At 44.1% G+C, this 18,454-nt stretch overlaps 1 long non-coding RNA gene across 1 annotated transcript in view; it reads right to left on the bottom strand.

The window, feature by feature from the left end:
* Nucleotides 1-16,548, bottom strand: part of LOC126412835 (uncharacterized) — a 302,199-nt gene extending 285,651 nt beyond the window's left edge. Inside the window, exon 1 of the long non-coding RNA XR_007575354.1 lies at nucleotides 16,518-16,548. This is a non-coding gene — a long non-coding RNA (uncharacterized LOC126412835). The remainder of the gene's footprint in view (nucleotides 1-16,517) is intronic.
* Nucleotides 16,549-18,454: the final 1,906 nt, after the last annotated feature.

The raw sequence follows: 18,454 nt of genomic DNA, 5'->3' as shown, positions 1-18,454 counted from the left end.
ACGCATTAGTTTTGTTTTATTATAATTCATTTCCGAACAGTATGAAGTTAAGAATATAGGAGTATACCGCAACCATGTGTGTATGGCGGCTGTAGTGATAGTGGAGATAGCGTTACATAAATTACAGCTCACAGAAATGTATTTTAGCACCCATTATTCCATCATTCCATACGCAAATGGAACGAGAGGAAACTTAATACATGATACAATGGGAAGCACCTTCTGTCATTCCCATCACAGTGTACAGACTATAGAATTAGATTAAGATCATCCAAGTCTTGCTTAATTTTTTCTATTACTAGTTGAATTCCCGTCATTTCCGGGTAAGCATTTATTCCAGTATTTTACATCTCCTCGTTTCCTCTCTCTTCCCATCGTGTTCACTTCCCTTTCTCTCTCCTCCTCCTTGTCCTTGCTCATCTCTTCCTCTTTCCTTTCTCCTCCACTATTCTCTCCCCATGTTAACACCCCTATCCCAACATAAGTATACTGGTTCTCATCCCTACATTATATCTTTCCTTTATAGTATGTAACCAAGTTTGCGTGAAATCGATCCAGGAGTCTTACATGCAGATTTATCTGCATAGGTAGGATGTCAGTGGGCGTAACGGCCAGGAATTTGCTGACTCAGCAGCTGTCAGCACTTCTTCTCATGTTTCATATTATGCTGACTCCAAGATACTACTCCTGGCAGGTGTAAAATGAATGTGCGCAATGAAAATGCTGAACGCAAAAGTCAAGATTGTAATATTATTTCCTCCTTCTTGCTTTTTAACATGTAAATTACAACCTAAACATAAATGAATAATTAAGGGAACTAGTAACTACTAAATGATAAATGTTTCTGCTTACACATTTACTGTAGATTTAAAACCCCTTTATATTATGAATGTATATATTTCCTAACTAATATTACTGATCAGCATGTACCAAACACTAGAAGACACTACTATCAAAGATGATCTTCAGTGGCGTATAACCTCAGTGGAAATGAAACTTACGTGATCACAGCAGTAATAAGCCGAAGCAATTAGCAATTTCACCAGATGTACTGCATCTGATGCGTCGGAGTGTTTGTTCTTGTACATTTCTGTGACGATGGAAGAACTCCAGCCACAAAGTAAACTCTTTCGAACACTAGGACGGCAGAAGGCGGTCCTCTGACAGGTATAATCAATTGTGTCTTCTCCTCTCTGTGTTCTACAGACAAGAAACGTGAACCCCCAGCCACAAGGACAGAGTTCAGATAACGTCTCTACGTGAGTATAGACAGAAGAAGTGGTCTCAATCACTGAACGCTGTGTACTCAATGAAGATTCCCTACCCAGAGGCGATGTCCAGAATCGTAACAGTTTGAAACAATACAGTACCTAACCGTTCTGATTATAAAATCTCCTGAGAGCAAAGACAGCAAGTCTGTCTGTATCGTCGGCCGCAGTGGCCGAGCGGTTCTAGGCGCTTCAGTCTGGAACCGCGCGACCGCTACGGTCTCAGATTCGAATCCTGCCTCGGGCATGGGCGTGTGTGATGTCCTTAGGTTAGTTAGGTTTAAGTAGTTCTAAGTCCTAGGGGACTGATGACCTCAGATGTTAAGTCCCATAGTGCTCAGAGCCATTTTCTGCCTGTATCAACAAAAGCTGATACTGAGTGACCGTCAAACACGGGGGCTTAAAACAGAAGACCTCTTTTCTCTCCACTGCCGGCTTCCCAACAAATCTTGGCTCCCCGCCCTCGTAACTACAGAAGGCTAACATATTCTCGAAACCACAGAACATTCTCCCTATCTACAGATTCTTCCGAACGCCAACCAATCATATTTTACTGTTTTGTCGTCCAGCATGGAAATTTTGCGAGGAAATACCTATCCTCGTTCATTAAGAATACATACAATGGTACGCTTCTCAGAGTAAAAAATCCTCGGAAATAACCAAGCCTGCGTGATTTCTGAGGTAACGCTTCCTCGTTCCTCTCTGCTGTGTCCACGAGTTTCAGAGTTTCTGAAGTATTATCCAGTTATCCTTCCGGCCCCGACCGGCCGCCGCTGTATTGTGCTTCAGCGCTGAGATGCCCAGACTGTCCGTCTTGGCTACTTCCTGTCTTAAGCAGAACCAACACTGTGTGGGCTTTTCCACCCAGGGCTTGAGTTACGCCTGCCGTTTCATTTCCACTGGCGTTCCAACCGCTAATAGTTCTGTATACGCAATCATCCATTACGCCATTTTGATAATGAAGGCACATCACCCTTCATGCAATAAGCGTTAACAACTATTTACAAGGCGTACGTGACATTGTCATTCTTCTTCAAATATTCATATATACGATGTACAACCTATCAAATGATACCAATTCCAGTTGTAAATCACGGCAAAGTACGCAGATGAGTGTTTTTAAGGTGCAAATTTAAAGCAACCTTCCATGACATTAGCTTCAGCACTTCCTTATTTCCAAGGTCGTTCTAGGAATCATGACATCCTGCCATATGCCATGGTTAAGGAGGAGAGGGGAGCAGAAAGCCCCCACCTCCTCGCACTTCTACAATCTGCATGAAACACCTTCCACTCAGTGCACCCTAGTCTGCAGCTAAATATGGTGAAATATCTGATGTGCCGAAATATGAGGAGAAAAAAATCATGGCCTAGCTATATGTACGTATGCTGATGAGCCAGAACATAATGATCTCCTGCTTAAAAGCTAGTTTGTCCATCTGTCGAAAGAAACATATAACTGATTCTGAGGATCAGGGACCTGACAATTTGTTGGTAAGTTTGTGGAGGTATGTGGCGTTAGATGTCCACACATAGAACATGTAATTCGTGTAAATAGCGGGTCACTGATTTGTGTACACGGTGATGGCGCCTTATACCGACCCTGATGTATTCCGTAAGTGAGGTGAATTTGGTCGCTGAGACATCCACGTGAGTTCACTATAATGCTCCTCAAATCGCTGGAGCACAGTTCCGAGACTTGGACGATTATACTGCTGAAAGATATGTTCGTCGGGCAAGACACCAAACATGAAGTGCTCTAGGTGGATTGTAACTGTCGGCGTATCTGGGATTACTTCCACAGGTCCAATGCAAGCACCGACGAATGTCTCCCGTAGCATAAGACTGCTCCCATCAGCCTGCGTCCGTGGTGCGGTGCACGTTTCGCGCCACTTTTCACATCGATGACGGCGTTTGTGAGACGACCATCGACCCAGTGTACCAAAAATGTGAACCAACCGAACAGCCGGCACGTTTCCATTGGTCAGCGGTCGAATCCCGATGGTCCCGTGCCCAATGCAATCGCAACTGACGATGTCGTCGGGTCAACAAGTAAACAAATAGGGTTGGTCTGCTGGGGACTACATGTTCAACAATGTACAACGAACGGTGTGCTCTGAAACACTTGTGCGTGCACCAGAGTTGTGCTCTTTCAGCAGAGATGCCACAGATCAAATGCATCCTACTTTACAGAGCAGACAAGCCTCCGAACCCCACGTTCAGTGAAGAGTCGTGGACACTCAACCATTTAGCGCCTAGTTATAGTTTCACTGTCCTTCTACGTCTACCCATTGATGCACACGACAGTAGCACGTGACCATTCGACCAGCTGTGCCGTTTGTGACGACATACTCGTTCACTGACTCTGTGTAATAACACTCTGATCTTTGTTAAATTCGCTTTTCTCAATGGATTTCCCCATCTGCAGCCCGTATCTTTGCTGGGACGGTCCCCCCTTCCATGTCTGCTCCGCCCATATACATTTATTATAGCGTCACGTGCCCGCAACGCCACCAGACGGCATCCAACGTTGTGGTGGGTAGTGGTCATAATGTTTTCTCTGTTCAGTATATTCAGATGGCGGTAGTATCAGGTACACAAGTTATAAAAAAGCAGTGCATAGGTGGAGCTGTCATTTGCGTTCAGGTCATTCATGTCGAAAGCTTTCCGACGTGATTCTGGCCACACAACGCGAATTAACGGACCTTGAATCAAGAATGGTACTTGGGGCTAGAAGCATGGGGCATTCCATTTCGGAAATCGTAAGGGAATTCAATATCCCTTGGTCCACAGTTTCACGATTGTGCCGAGAACACTATATTTCAGGCATCGCAACACGGACAACGCAGTGTCTGACGGCCTTCACTTAACGACCGACAGTAGTGGCGCTTTCGTAGAGTTGTCAGTGCTAATGCACAAGCAACAATGCGTGAAATAACTGCAGAAATCAATGCGGGACCTACGAACCAACGTATCCGTCAGCACGGTGCGGAGAAATTTGTCGGTAATAATCTACGGCAGCAGACGGCCGATGCTAACAGCACGACATCGCCTGCAGCGCCAATCCCGCGGTCGTGACCGTGTAGTTGGACCCTCGGCGACTGTAAAGCCGGGGTGTGTTTACATGAGTCTTAGCTTTGCAAGTCTGGAAATTTGCGGTAAGGTCTTATGGGACCAAACTGCTGAGGTCATCGGTCCCTAAACTGACACACTAATTAATCTAACTTAAACCAAGTTACGCTAAGGACAAAACACACACACACACACACACACACACCCATGCCCGATGGCGGACCGTGACAAGGCAGCTACCCCCCGCGGCCCGTCCTAGCGTTGACCAAGGCACTGTGCAAGCTGGTGATGGCTCCATAATGGTGTCGGCTGTGTCTACATGGAATGGACAGCGTCCTCTCGTCCAACTGAACCGATCATTGGTTGCAAATGGTTATTTTCGGCTACTTGGAGACCATCTCCAGCCGTTCACTGACTCCATATTCCCAACCAACTATGGAATTGTTATGCATGACGATGTGCCCTGTCGCCAGCCCACAGTTGTTCGTTTTTTGGGGACATAACGAGAGCTCAGTTCGACCACAAAATCCTGCATCGGCAACACTTTAGTAATTTTGGACGACTACAGAAGCAACATGGCTCAATATTTCTGCAGGGGAACTCCAACGGCTTGTTGAGTCCTTGCCACGTCGAATTGCTGCACTACGTCGGACAAAAGGAGGTTTGAAACGATATTAGAAGGTATCACGACATTTGTTACATCAGTCTACTCTACCTTACGACTAGATAGCATTTTCCTATATAATTAAAAGCCAAAATTTGCTTATGACACATAAATAATGAAGTAGTAATTTAAATGAAATAATGCAGGGGACACCGCCTTATCGTAGGCACCTTCAGTTCCGGGCGGGAGGGTTTGCGCGCTCTGACGGTGTGCCGGCGGTAGCGTAGCTATTGGCAGGGTCACCCAAGCCGGACTGGTCTCGATGGAGGAGTCAGACAAAGTGTGTCACACAACGTAGGGCAGGGGGGGGGGGGGCTCCATAAGCGTACCGAAGCCAACCCTCCTAGGGGGGTAAACCCTAAGAAAACCATGTCCTCTAGGTCGTGGGTTGGGCGTGAGGGCAACAACCACAACCCGGAAAAAAGTGTTGTTGCTGATACTATAGACATGCCTGGAACGGAAAGGATTGCCTGTTGACGACCGGGCCAGAAAAACGGTTAAAGAGAAGGAACACGGAAATTCGAATAGCCACCTGGAATGTGAGGACAGTCAAGAGGCCTGGTAAGCTACAAGAAATTGGGAATGAACTAGATAAGCATCAAGTGAAAATAGCAGCAATATAAGACACTAGATGGAAAGGGCAAGGAGTGATAGCGTCGGGGGAACTATAGCGGTGGAGATACAGACCTTTATGGCACTAGTTTCTTTCAACATAAGTCTATGAAGGCTAATGTAATTGGTTTTACGGCACATCAGTTGTAAATTGATTTTGAGCAAACGTACGACAGCCTACATAGGAAGAAAATTATACAGATCATGAAGGACTTTAGAATCCCACTAAAACTGGTCAATTTAACGGAAATGACAATGAAAGGAAGAGTGTGTAAAGTAAGAATAGAGCAAGAACTGTCTGGTGAATTCCAAGTACAGAGAGGGCTACGACAGGGAGATGTGAACTCTACAATGTTATTTAGTTTTAGAAAAGGTGATGCGGCAAATGCCTATAAACCCAGGAGGAACAATACTTAATCGGCAAGTTCAGTCGGCCGGGGTGGCCGAGTGGTTCTAGATGCTACAGTCTGGAACCGCGTGACCGCTACGGTCGCAGGTTCGAATCTTGCCTCGGGCATTGATGTGTGTGATGTCCTTAGGTTAGTTAGGTTTAAGTAGTTCTAAGTTCCAGGGGACTGATGACCTCAGTAGTCCCATAATGCTCAGAGCCCCGTTTGGCAAGTTCAAGTGGTAGCATATGCGGATGACGTAGCATTAATGGCAAGGAATGGAAGGGTACTAAAGGGGAACTACGATACGTTAGAGGAAGCAGCAAGATAAGTAGGTTTAGAAGTAAATATAAACAAAACAAAGTATATGGTGATGGGGGAGCCCAATATAAACGGACAAAAGAATTCAATAGTAATGAATGGGAAAGAATATGAAAGAGTGAAAACATTTAAATATTTAGGTTCTCTAATAACGGAGGACAATAAAGTAGCAGTAGACATTCAAGAAAGGATAGCGAGTAGAAATCGTTGCTATTTTGGCTTGCAGAACGTATTTAATTCCAGGAATGTTAGTAGGAATACAAAAAGTAAAATATACACGACCATATTAAGATCTATAGTAATATATGGGTCAGAAGACTGTGTTTTGACGTTAAAGGAGGAGAATTGGTTATTGAGATGGTTCAAAATGGTTCAAATGGCTCTGAGCACTGTGGGACTTAACAGCTATGGTCATCAGTCACCTTGAACTTAGAACTACTTAAACCTAACTAACCTAAGGACATCACACAACACCCAGTCATCACGAGGCAGAGAAAATCCCTGACCCCGCCGGGAATCGAACCCGGGAACCCGGGCGTGGGAAGCGAGAACGCTACCGCACGCGTTATTGAGATGGGAAAGAAAGATACTTAGAAGGATTTTTCGAGCAGTGAGAGAGGAAGATGGCTGGAGAATCAGAACAAATGTAGAACTACAAACACTTTTTGGACAGATGGATATTGTTGTTAAAATCAAGCAGGGAAGAATGAGATGGTCAGGATATGTACAGAGAATGCCAGAAACTCGGAGTGTAAAGAAAGTTTTAATGGGAAAACCTGACGGGAGAAGGAGAAGGGGCAGACCCAGGAAAAGGTGGCTGGATGATATAGAAGAAGACCTAAAGGCGATGGGAATAAAAAATTTGAGAAGGAAGGTGATGGACAGAGAAGAATTGAGGGAGGTGATACAAGAGGTCAAGGTTCTTCAAAGACTGTAGAGCCAGCCACGAAGAAGAAGAATTGAAACGCGAAATAGAAGTAAGGCCTGCTTGACATGGCAGCACCTGTTGTCACCGGCAGTAATCGATGGCGCCATGCCTGGTGTGACGCACAAAATTACGGCAGATTGTGTGCGTCTCTTCATACCTGAGGTCAACCGCGACTGTGCTCACATCTCCAGCAGGATAACTTTTCGTCTCACAAGGCTAGAACCTCGCAACGATGGTTTGGTGAACATGCGTTCATGTCTTGGCCACCAAATTCGTCTCTTTAAAACACGATGGATCACATCTGGAAAGCTACCAGGCGCTAGCTGCGAACCCGCAAATCAAAGCTCGTAATTTACGGCAACAACGTGATCTGTGCGTAGATAGCCGCGCGGTGTAGCCACGCGGTCTAGGAGCCTTGCCACCGTTCGACCGGCTCTCCCCGTCTTAGGTTCGAGTCCTCCCTTGGGTATGGGTGTGTGTGTCGTCCTTAGCGCAAGTTAGTTTAAGGTAGATTAAGTAGTGTGTAAGCCCAGGGGCCGGTAACCCCAGCACTTTGGTCCCATAGGAACTTACCACAAATTTCAGTTTGAATTCTGGGCGTAGATAGCTGGTGCCACAAACTTCTGCGAACCTACCGAATACTTGTTATATTCACGCCACGCAGAATCACTGCTGTATACTTTCCAAAGATGGACCTACACGCTATTAAGCAAGTGGTCGCCATGTTTTCATTTATCAGTCTACACGCTTGTGGCTGCAACTATTCATAGAATTTTTTTTTCGCTTAGGTCCAATAGAAACAACTTGAAGTAACCATAAGACATTTCTCGAAGCCTCTTTTCGGGGCCCTAAAGGTTCTCTTTCGTTTCTGTCCAGTCGCTGTTACCGTTCTGCTCGTCGTGGAGTCCCTTAAAGTTGCTGATTACTGATCTCTACTTTGATCGGCTACAAATGTCTTCCTTGTACAGTCCAATGAGCTTGAGGTTCTTGAATCATTCATCAGAGTCTTCAGGTCTGTTGTTCAGTAGCCTTCATTATAAATCCGATAAGCTTCGTTGGTCGGACTGCATCCAGTCCGGACAGATATCCATGGAACTTTGGCAGTCGTTTCCTTATTGACTGGATCAGCAGTTCATTATCCCTGCATAACTCTTCTCATCCTTACAGTCGGTATCGTCCGTGTGTTATCTTAGGACGCATTGTTTTCAGAAGAATCTTGCACTCAAACTTCTCAGCTTCTGTCAGTCTACTTCTCCCTCTCATTCGAATTCATTCACTTGCGTCTAAGAATTCGGGTTTGACCATTCTTTTACAGTGCCCGAATTCAGCTTTTAATGTACAGGGTGATTTTGAGAAGTGGGGACAAAACTACGGGAAACGGTACCTGACAGGATAAGAAACAACAAAGATCACACACACGTATGCAGAAAATGCGATACACTTGAAGGCGGAGGTAAAAGGTGTGTGACACTGGCGCCGGTAAGACAGCCGACCGTGTGCAACAGCTTCCAATATCGCCTCACTTTAAACGTGTGCAGGCCTTGCTACCTAAGGACTTGCTGCCGCGGCGACAGATCTGTCGCCGGTTCCTCACACACACCACCACTGCGCTGTGATTTCGGTCATCAATCCTACTTCACAATACTCGCTCGTGGGCTACGGAGAATCCCCGAGGTATGGTGTTGCCGAATCGTCAGCACAGGTTCAGCCACAATGAGTGGGCGCGGCTTATTGGCGACCGCCTATTGGGACGACTCATCCTTCGACAAGAGGCGAGACATATCTGCACTTCTCGCCTGCCTGCTGGAAGACGTGTCTTTGGTGGAACGAAGGGTAATCTGACTACTTTATGTTGTTCTGCAAGTCACTGCCTTTCGAGTGTGGAGTGAAAACACTGGTACGAAAAGAAAATTCCGGCTTGCCTGATGTGTTTTCGTGTGTGCTTTCAATTATTGAAACGTACGCTCTGAAAGATCATTTGTTTCCGCACTCAAGTGGATGAATGTCTGTTGGAAGACATTTCGTTCCCTATGCCCATGTTACCTCCTTCTTCTTACCCTCTCAGGAGCATTTTGATGCAGTTTGTCCTCATTTAGTAGATATAGTTTTCTTGTTGCTTACCAGGTGAGAAGCGCGGCATTGCTCAGGTATTTATTTATTTCACTCTCATATTAGTTTATCTCCTCCTTCCTTCTCTCTCACGTCGATCTCGTCGTCCTGCCCCTCTCTCATCCATCTCCTCCTCCCTCTCTCTGCCCATCTCTTCCTCAGAATCTCTCGTCAACTTTGCCTTCCCAACTCCCTCTTCTTCGCCTTCTCCCTCTCCTCTCCTCTCCACGTCGATCCCCATGCCTCTGTCCACCAGCCCCCTCCTGCCACCCCTATCTCTCTCTCTCTCTCTCTCTCTCTCTCTCTCTGTCTATGTCCTCTTCCCTCCCTCTCCCTGTCCATCTCCCCCTTCCTGTCTCTCGTGCACCTCCTCCTCTCCCCTCTCTCTGTCCAATTTCTCCTCCTACTCTCTGAATCCACTTCGCCCGTCCCCATTTCTCTGTCCACCACCCCTCTATCCCCGTTACCTCCACCACAATGGGAAGTTGGTGGTTTCCCCCTCTCCCCCCCCTCTATTTTTTTAGACCTAGTAAATAATGTGTGTGCTACGTCTGGTCGAATACGATCCAGGGGCTTATGAGGACACATTTTTATGAAATATGGAGATTTTCCGCTATAAGCATTAACGTATTCGAGTTAAACCTATTACGTCACTGGTTGCGTCACAAACATATAACCGCATTTTGGTCGCAGCTAGAGACAAAAAAGAGTGAATATGCTTCACTCTCTTTGAATGCAAAAATCTCGAAGTGAGACCGTGTGCGGACGACCACTTCGCTGCCCACTGCACGGCGATCGTACAGCGCGACAAGACGCGGCCGACCAGGTCAGCCGTAAAGCACGTCCGCTAACCGGCCGGCGCGCCAGTACTTAAGGCGGGCCGGCCCATCTTATCGCGGCGGACGAGAGCCACGGGGGCACGGCAGGGCACGGCACGGCACGGCACGGCACGGCGCTGACGCGTCACGGCCGCGGCGCCCTGGGAAATCAGCCGCGCGCTGCAGCGGCGCCTCCTCCGCGCCGGATTAGCCGGCCGGCCAGAGTCGCGCGCGCCGTTTCGCTGCAGTCGAGGCAACCGCAGTGCATCGCTGTCCGTAATTAAAGTGATCCTCCCACGGCAGGTACTCTGTCACCGAATCTCGTACCAAACGCAGAAACGTGAACCAATGCTTTCACGGCGCATTTCCAACTTCCAGATTTCTCGCCGGGGTCACGTCGTATGTTGTCCACGATGCGTCAGCAAAAACGGGCTTATTATCACCTTCAGGTAGTTCCAGATGACTGCTGCTCTACTTGGTTCATCCACTAAATCAGTAGGGGCCGACCGTAGTACAATAATTATTTAAATAAAAATCAATTTTTAACATACCACATTTTCAAATCCGATGAAAATGTATAAAATAATTTCTCCTAGTCCTATATTGTTTCCATACCCTAGAAAAGGTCAGATTTACGCTTGTGAATTTTTAATAGCTGTCATGATACTTGTAGGATTTATAACGAAAAACGTGGGATGCGTCCAGTAGATAATAGTTCAGAAGTGAAATGTTCATGCATCAGTTATGTGTACATGCATGCCTCCCATATTTTTCGCTTTAACTCTTACAAGTAGTGTCACAGCTATTAAAAATTTATTAGCATAAACTTTCAGGACTATCTACATGTAGATAAGAATCTGTATGTGGCTAGGAGAAATTATTTTATATGTTTAGTCCAATTTAAAATAGTTGCCGTATTAAAATTTATTTTTATTTATATAATTTTTCTTTTTTGTTTTATTCTTACATATGTGAAATCTCTCAATGAATTACAAACATTTTGATATTTTTGTTTAAATAATTATTTATATTTATACTATCTTTCTACGCACAGCTTTGCCCAAGTACACAAATGTCATCTATATTACGCACATTTCCTCCTTTCCTCTCCCTCTCTCTCTTTCCTCTAGCCCCCCTCCCTCCCCTCCTCTACTCAACATGTCCATCCACTCATATACTAGCTCAAATGCATTCCGATACTACCTACATAACACAACAGTCCTGCAGGGCATCTGAGATGTCAGCTGTTAATCTTTTTCACCGCCATCCTCCACTCATATTGAACAGATCCACAAGCAAGAGAGTTACTATTGCACTGTTGTCCAGTTCTGCAATCCCATGATAATTTGGCCATTCAGTTTATCTCTGCATCATATCTGTGCAACTGATACCGGAAAGCAGTATGTAATTCTTGTGCAAATGTGTGATGTAGTCACATTTATTAGCACAATGTTGACTTCTATGGTTTGTATTTACTTCATTAAAACTTCCCGGCTGAGAAGTCGCGATCGATACATAAAATTATTATCCTAAGTTTCGTCCCCATCTTCAGGAGATGTCTTCGGAGGTACATCGGTAACTGTATCGAAACTTTAACTTTTATACCTCGACAGGGGTCTCTTAGCCACATTTATTTTGTCATGAAAGTAACCCCCTATGAAACTAATAGGACCAGTGGAAACTACCATGTATAACAAATGAATTGTTACATTAAGCACCTGAAGAATCGGTTTTAAATAAAAACTACGTTTGAGACTGAGAAAGATTCCTCTTTTTTGTTACACACGGTGTTTAAGAAAGGTTCATCCAGTTTCAGGACACAATATCTACTACACGAATAAAGATATACAATTAGGGAAAGTTCAGACTTACGCATACGGCTGCAAAATTGTTATTACCAAATGACCATGTGGTTTTACAAGTAGATGTCATTGACGTGCATACGTTCTTAGGGTATTTTTACAATTACGTATAGGATCAGGGCTTTAATCTACTTTCCTGAATGTTCAATATGCTCTCCACCGGACGAACGGAAAACATGTAGGCTAAGGTCGGCCGTGGTGTGCCAGTCAACACAGAAGCACAGTGTGGGAGCCTCGTGCCGCCCGTGGCTCGGCCTGTGTCGGTATGTCTCGGAAGTACTCGGTACAGGGCGACATTTCATTTAGCATTTCGGCTCCGCACTTTTCCGTCGGTAGACTTTCTTCAGTTCGGCAGAATCGTGGTGTCAGCACTCTTTAACACTCGCTGCTTGTTAGTGGCATAAAAGAAGTTCAAACGTCCTACGCTTGTTTGCACAAAAATAGTGTGTCTATAAATCTACAGTTGCAAGCCTTTAAAATGAATGGCAATGTCATGAGACACGGATGTTGTTGTTGTGGTCTTCAGTGCTGTGACTGGTTTGATGCAGCTCTCCACGCTACTCTATCCAAGCTTCTTCATCTCCCAGTACCTACTGCAACCTACATCCTTCTGAATCTGCTTAGTGTATTCATCTCTTGGTCTCCATCTTCTATTTTAACCCTCAATGTTGCCCTCCAACACTAAATTGGTGACCCCTCGATGTCTCAGAACATGTCCTACCAACCGATCCCTTCTTCTAGTCAATTTTTGCCACAAGCTCCTCTTCTCCCCAATTCTATTCAATACCTTCTCATTAGTTATGTGATCTACCCATCTAATCTTCAGCATTCTTCTGTAGCACCACATTTCGAAAGCTTCTATTCTCTTCTTGCCTAAACTCTTTAACGTCCACGTTTTACTACCATACATGGCTACACTCCATACAAATACTTACAGAAACGACTTCCCGACACTTAAATCTATACTCGATGTTAACAAATTTTTCTTCTTCAGAAACGCTTTCCTTGTCATTGCCAGTCTACATTTTATATCCTCTCTACTTCGACCATCATCAGTTATTGTGCTCCCCAAATAGCAAAACTACTTTACTACTTTAAAGATCTCATTTCCTAATCTAATTCCCTCAGCATCACCCGACTTAATTCGACTACATTCCATTATCCTCGTTTTGCTTTTCTTGATGTTCATCTTATACCCTCCTTTCAAGACACTGTCTATTCGGTTCAACTGCTCTTCCAAGTCCTTTGCTGTCTCTGACAGAATAACAATGTCATCGGCAAACCTCAAAGTTTTTATTTCTTCTCCATGGATTTTAATACCTACTCCAAATTTTTCTTCTGTTTCCTTTACTGATTGCTCAATATACAGATTGAATAACATCGGGGATAGGCTACAACCCTGTCTCACTCCCTTCCCAACCACTGCTTCCCTTTCATACCCATCGACCCTTATAACTGCCATCTGGTTTCTGTACAAATTGTAAATAGCCTTTCGCTCCCTGTATTTTACCCCTGCCACATTCTGAATTTGAAAGAAAGTATTCCAATCAACATTGTCAAAAGCTTTCTCTAGGTCTACAAATGCTAGAAACGTAGGTTTGCCTTTCCTTAATCTATTTTCTAAGATAAGTCGTAGGGTCAGTGTTGCCTCACGTGTTCCAACATTTCTACGGAATCCAAACTGACACGGATAACAATATCATATTTTTATGCGATACAGAGTCGCATAATCAACAGGTACCGCAAATTTAGTATGGAACGACGTTACAACACAAGGCAGAAAAAGCTTAAAGAGTTCGATGACGATGAGACAGTAAAACATTACAAAGATCGATGGACGTTATACTTTGGTCCGTACATCAAGAAACACGTTCTACTACATTTACAGGCATGGAGCACATCACGAAATAGGGTGTACGAATAATAAATTTACTTAAGTCGCACGCATTATTCCACTGTCATCTGCTACTGTTTTCGGTGTGACTGAGTCAGTAGTACGGAAACTTTTTACGTTACTGTAAAGTATGTTTTTTAAGTAAAGGGGCGTGACTGGAACCAGTTTTCGATTTAATACCCGATATTATTGAACTTACTAAGGAAAAAGGTGATCGGGAACGAAAATTAGAACACCTGAAATGGAATGCAGAGCCTACATTTCAAATGGACTTGACTGTTCGCTACCTACAGTAAAAAACTGAAAGGTGAGAAGCACATTATTTCTGATCTCAAGGCAATGCACTTAAAAAGAAAATCGCATTGTGGAAGAGGCAAATTCTACAAAAAATACCGCCCGTTTCCGTCAGCTCATTGGCGTTTAAGAAAACGCGAAATTTGAAGAATTCGTTGTGGTCTTGAAGGCATTACAATGATAGTTTTCTAAAACTTTCTACGTCACTGCTAATCTTACATCTGTTGTCGAGCTGTTTTCGAGACCATTTGCTCCTGTGCATGTGCAGATGCAACTGATTGATCTCCAGTGTGATTTACTTTCAAAAGACAAATTATTTTACTTTAAGACTGTCCAGAAACTGTACTTTGTTCTCCTCAGAATGAGTTTCGACATATCCACAATGAGGTTGCAAACGTGATGAGCTATTTCCATCTAGATGTGTGTGTGAAAGGCTTTTCTCTCTCATGAAATTAAGTAAATAACAATTACGTGGCAGCCTGAATGCGAAAATCTTTGAAATTGTCTGTGTCTGTCCATGTGCTGATAATTTGTACCCTATAAAAATCATATGTCCTCAGCACATCAAAAATAATTAAATAATATTAGATATTTGTTCTGTTTATGATCTGTGTTTTGAGAGACGTGAAATAGACAACTAAGTTGCAAGCAGTGTGATTGCAATGCCATTTAATGTGTTGTTTTCCCCGTTTGGCCCTCTTGCCCTTCCACACACACACACACACACACACACACACACACACACACACACACACACACACACACGGTGTGCCCTGGTGGTGTGCGACGTGTGCAACCAGCCTGACCTGTACGGCACTCGTGCCACAGCGCCGAGGCCCACAGGCCGAATCGTTGGCCGTCCCTAATCTAGACGACACTCAGATTCATCCCATACTTATACGAGATGTCTGAATTCATTGGTTTTGCTACAACTGCAGTTTGTCCATAATTGTTCCAATGACAGTTACAAGCCCCATCAAAAATATCGCATACCAAGATATCAGACGACCACGGAGCGCAAGAGTGTAATGTGGGTTGGTACTCACCTTATGATGAAGCATTTTATTGTTTGAAGATGTTCTAAGATGTGAACGTCAGTGCAGTGATGCTTATTTCCACTGAACAATGAAATTCTCAGCATGAGCTAGCAATGCTGGGAAAAGGTAATTCCATAAGATATCCAGGTGTGATATTCTTAAAACAGTATTTTCTTCAGAAAATAACTAAATATTTTCTCCAAAATTGTCACAAAATACACAAATTTATGGAGAGCCTCTCTTATGTGCGACTGTCGTATATGGCTGTTGTGTTCGCCATATTCTTATGTTTCGGTGGTACACGATCTACTACGTAGTAATTGAATCCTGTATGCTTTGAGATACAAGTGTCGCTGCAAAAAACCCTGGACACCCATTTAAAGGAACGGCTGTCTATTGTCGGGCATGATGGGTTCACTTCCGTGGTTCACGCCCAAAATAAGATGTAGGAGGGGCAGTGCAGTGATCTCGGCGAAAATCACGCTGCACAATTGTAACTGAATTCCACCTGTTGAATTGCAAAATACAAAAGGACTTTTGTTGCTGTGTTGTTGCCATCTCTACTGGACGCACATAGCGCACTGAAAGAACTAGGGTACTGAACGTACTAGCGCACTACTTGCATCAGGGAAGCCTCTACCGCCAACCATATGAAGCGGCAACTTACAACTGGACAAAGCTAAATTTTAGTTTAGGTGAGCAACTTAAAATTTACACCAAGTTTCTTTTCTATATTCATTCACGACACTAGAAAGCGGATGAATATTACTGAACAACCTGTATCTTGAGAATGTTGGACAAACTAATAACACTAATAAATGGGCCTATCTCTAGGAGCACGTGCAATTTTATTAAAACCGGAGACTTCACAGCTAAGCCGACAGCTCTCCACATTTCCTTTTCACTCACACCCCCCCCCCTCCACCGGTACCACCTCCCACCTTCCCCTCCACCCTACCTCCCCCCCTCCCCTCCGCTGTGCTGTTCACGTCAGCAAGTGAATTTCCGTCGTATTTTCTTCTTTCTACTGTCTAGTTCCCACTCTACCGACTATAAAACGTATAACGAAAATAGGAAATATTGAGAAAAAATGAGATGTGGAGGGGTGAGCGTGATGGCTAACAGGAAACGGTGAGTAACATGACTTAATAGAAAAATGTGCTCATGTGAAAGCAGTGAAGAATATTTTCTACAAATAAGGTCAAAAGTCCAAAAAGCGTTCTCCCTTTGTGATTGCGTTGCCATCACTTACCTTGAGCGCCGACGTAACGCGCTTTCTTGACTGAAACAGAAAACAAACAATAATTAGTCCAAACAATTTTGAAAATTAGGTGAAACTACAGAATTATTGCATGAAAACCATTATGGTAAGTTGAACGGTGATTAAACAATTGCCGAGAAATATTACCAGAAACGATATCTGTTATAGAGGCAGTCACCGTCTGGTCTCTCAGTAGGAAAAATCTGTTAACATTCATGGACGTTAACCGGAAAATGCTTTTATACCACCAGCGAGTAACGATCACTCGTATTTCTCCCTGCCCTGGTTCATTGCTAAGCAGTGTCCATGATGTTTCTGCCGTGCAGAATGTTTGTTTCTTAAAGCTAAAATATTACAGTGACCAATAATTTCAGAACATTTGTTTGAGGACGTGAAATTTGTTGCGGGATGTACGTAACAGCTTGAATAGCTTACATTGCTTGCCCGTCGCACAAGTAATCCTATCCTGATGATTAATTGTTGTTGTTGAATCTTGGGTCCTCAGCTTTACTCCAGGAACCGGTGGGCACGTATAAAAACGACGGATAGGCTACTCCCAGAGTTTTCAACAAAGTAACAGTAACAGTGATCCCTCTCTTCGATTACGTTGCAATCGGCAATTATATCGTAAGCAAATACCACAGTAGCTTCATGGGCCACGCAGATATGGAAAAATGAGTGATGAAGATTGTATCAATAAGTAAGCAAGAAACGAGATTTGGTCATGACGATGATATATGCTTTGGCGCCGCGCGGGGTAGACGCGTGGTCTCGGACGTCACGGTCCGCGCGTCTCCCTTCGTCGGAGGTTCGAGTTCTCCCTTGGGCATGGGTGTGTGTGTCGTCCTTAGTGTAAGTTAGTTTAAGTTAGATTAAATAGTGTGTAAGCTTAGGGACCGATGACCTTAGCACTTTGGTCCCATAAGACCTTGCCACAAATTTGAGAATTATGCTTTGGCATTGGATAAACTGAAATTTGTAACGTACAAATTGGTGGAAAATACACCTTACTCATCATATATTACCCGCTCAAACCTGGATATTTTATGACATGTGAAGAAATTAGCGGCTGGAGCACATTTCAAGTCCAATGAATAGGCACTAGCAGCTGTAGTTAGGTGTGTGTTGGACTTCTCATAATCGCACTTCAGAGATGCCATAGAAAGTTATACGAAACGTTGAGAAAAGAACACGGTCTAAAAACGAAATATCACGAAAATACGTGAGTTTGGACTCACAGTTTTTTGTGGTATTTCCACCTGGACTCTGATTCCATACATCTTGACAACTAGAATCAGAGAGTAGACTGTGAAGATCCTATATCGTCATACGTCACAGGTATTTATTAGCTTTTTTTTACCATTGAGTCCATTGTTTCCCGCCGTCGACTGTATCGTTATGTATTGACAGTCATGCAGAAATGATGAAAAATAATTTTTGCCTGCAGCCAATGATTGGTGTTTTATCGTTGTCTGCACTCTGTACACGGCGTGCGTCAGTTGCACTGAGCACTTACAGTGGATCGGTGGCTTTCGTGAGACGCGAGCGCGTCAGCATGTGCGACAGGGCACAGTGTCACGTCAGTTATTCCTAGAATGAACTTTCACTCTGCAACGGAGTGGGTTCGCATTTAGAACTTTACGCCAGACTAAAACCGTGTGCCTGATTGGGACTTCAAACACTGAACCCTTTGCTACTGCAGGCATTTATTCTACCGAATGAGATGTCCAGATACGACTCATAGCTTTATTTATGTAAACATCACTCAAGTTCTCCTGCAAACCTTGAAGGGCTGGCATGTAAGTGATAAATGTACATTGCGGAGAAGCCTACGCTATGGTTACTAGACTGAAATTTCACTCTGGAGTTGATTTAAAACTTTCTGGCTGATTAAATACGTGTACCGGACAGTGACTCAAACACAGAAT

This window comes from Schistocerca serialis, chromosome 7 (assembly GCF_023864345.2).
Source record: "Schistocerca serialis cubense isolate TAMUIC-IGC-003099 chromosome 7, iqSchSeri2.2, whole genome shotgun sequence".
In the NCBI taxonomy this organism is placed as follows: domain Eukaryota; kingdom Metazoa; phylum Arthropoda; class Insecta; order Orthoptera; family Acrididae; genus Schistocerca; species Schistocerca serialis.
This window is presented reverse-complemented; position numbering and strand designations above follow the sequence as displayed.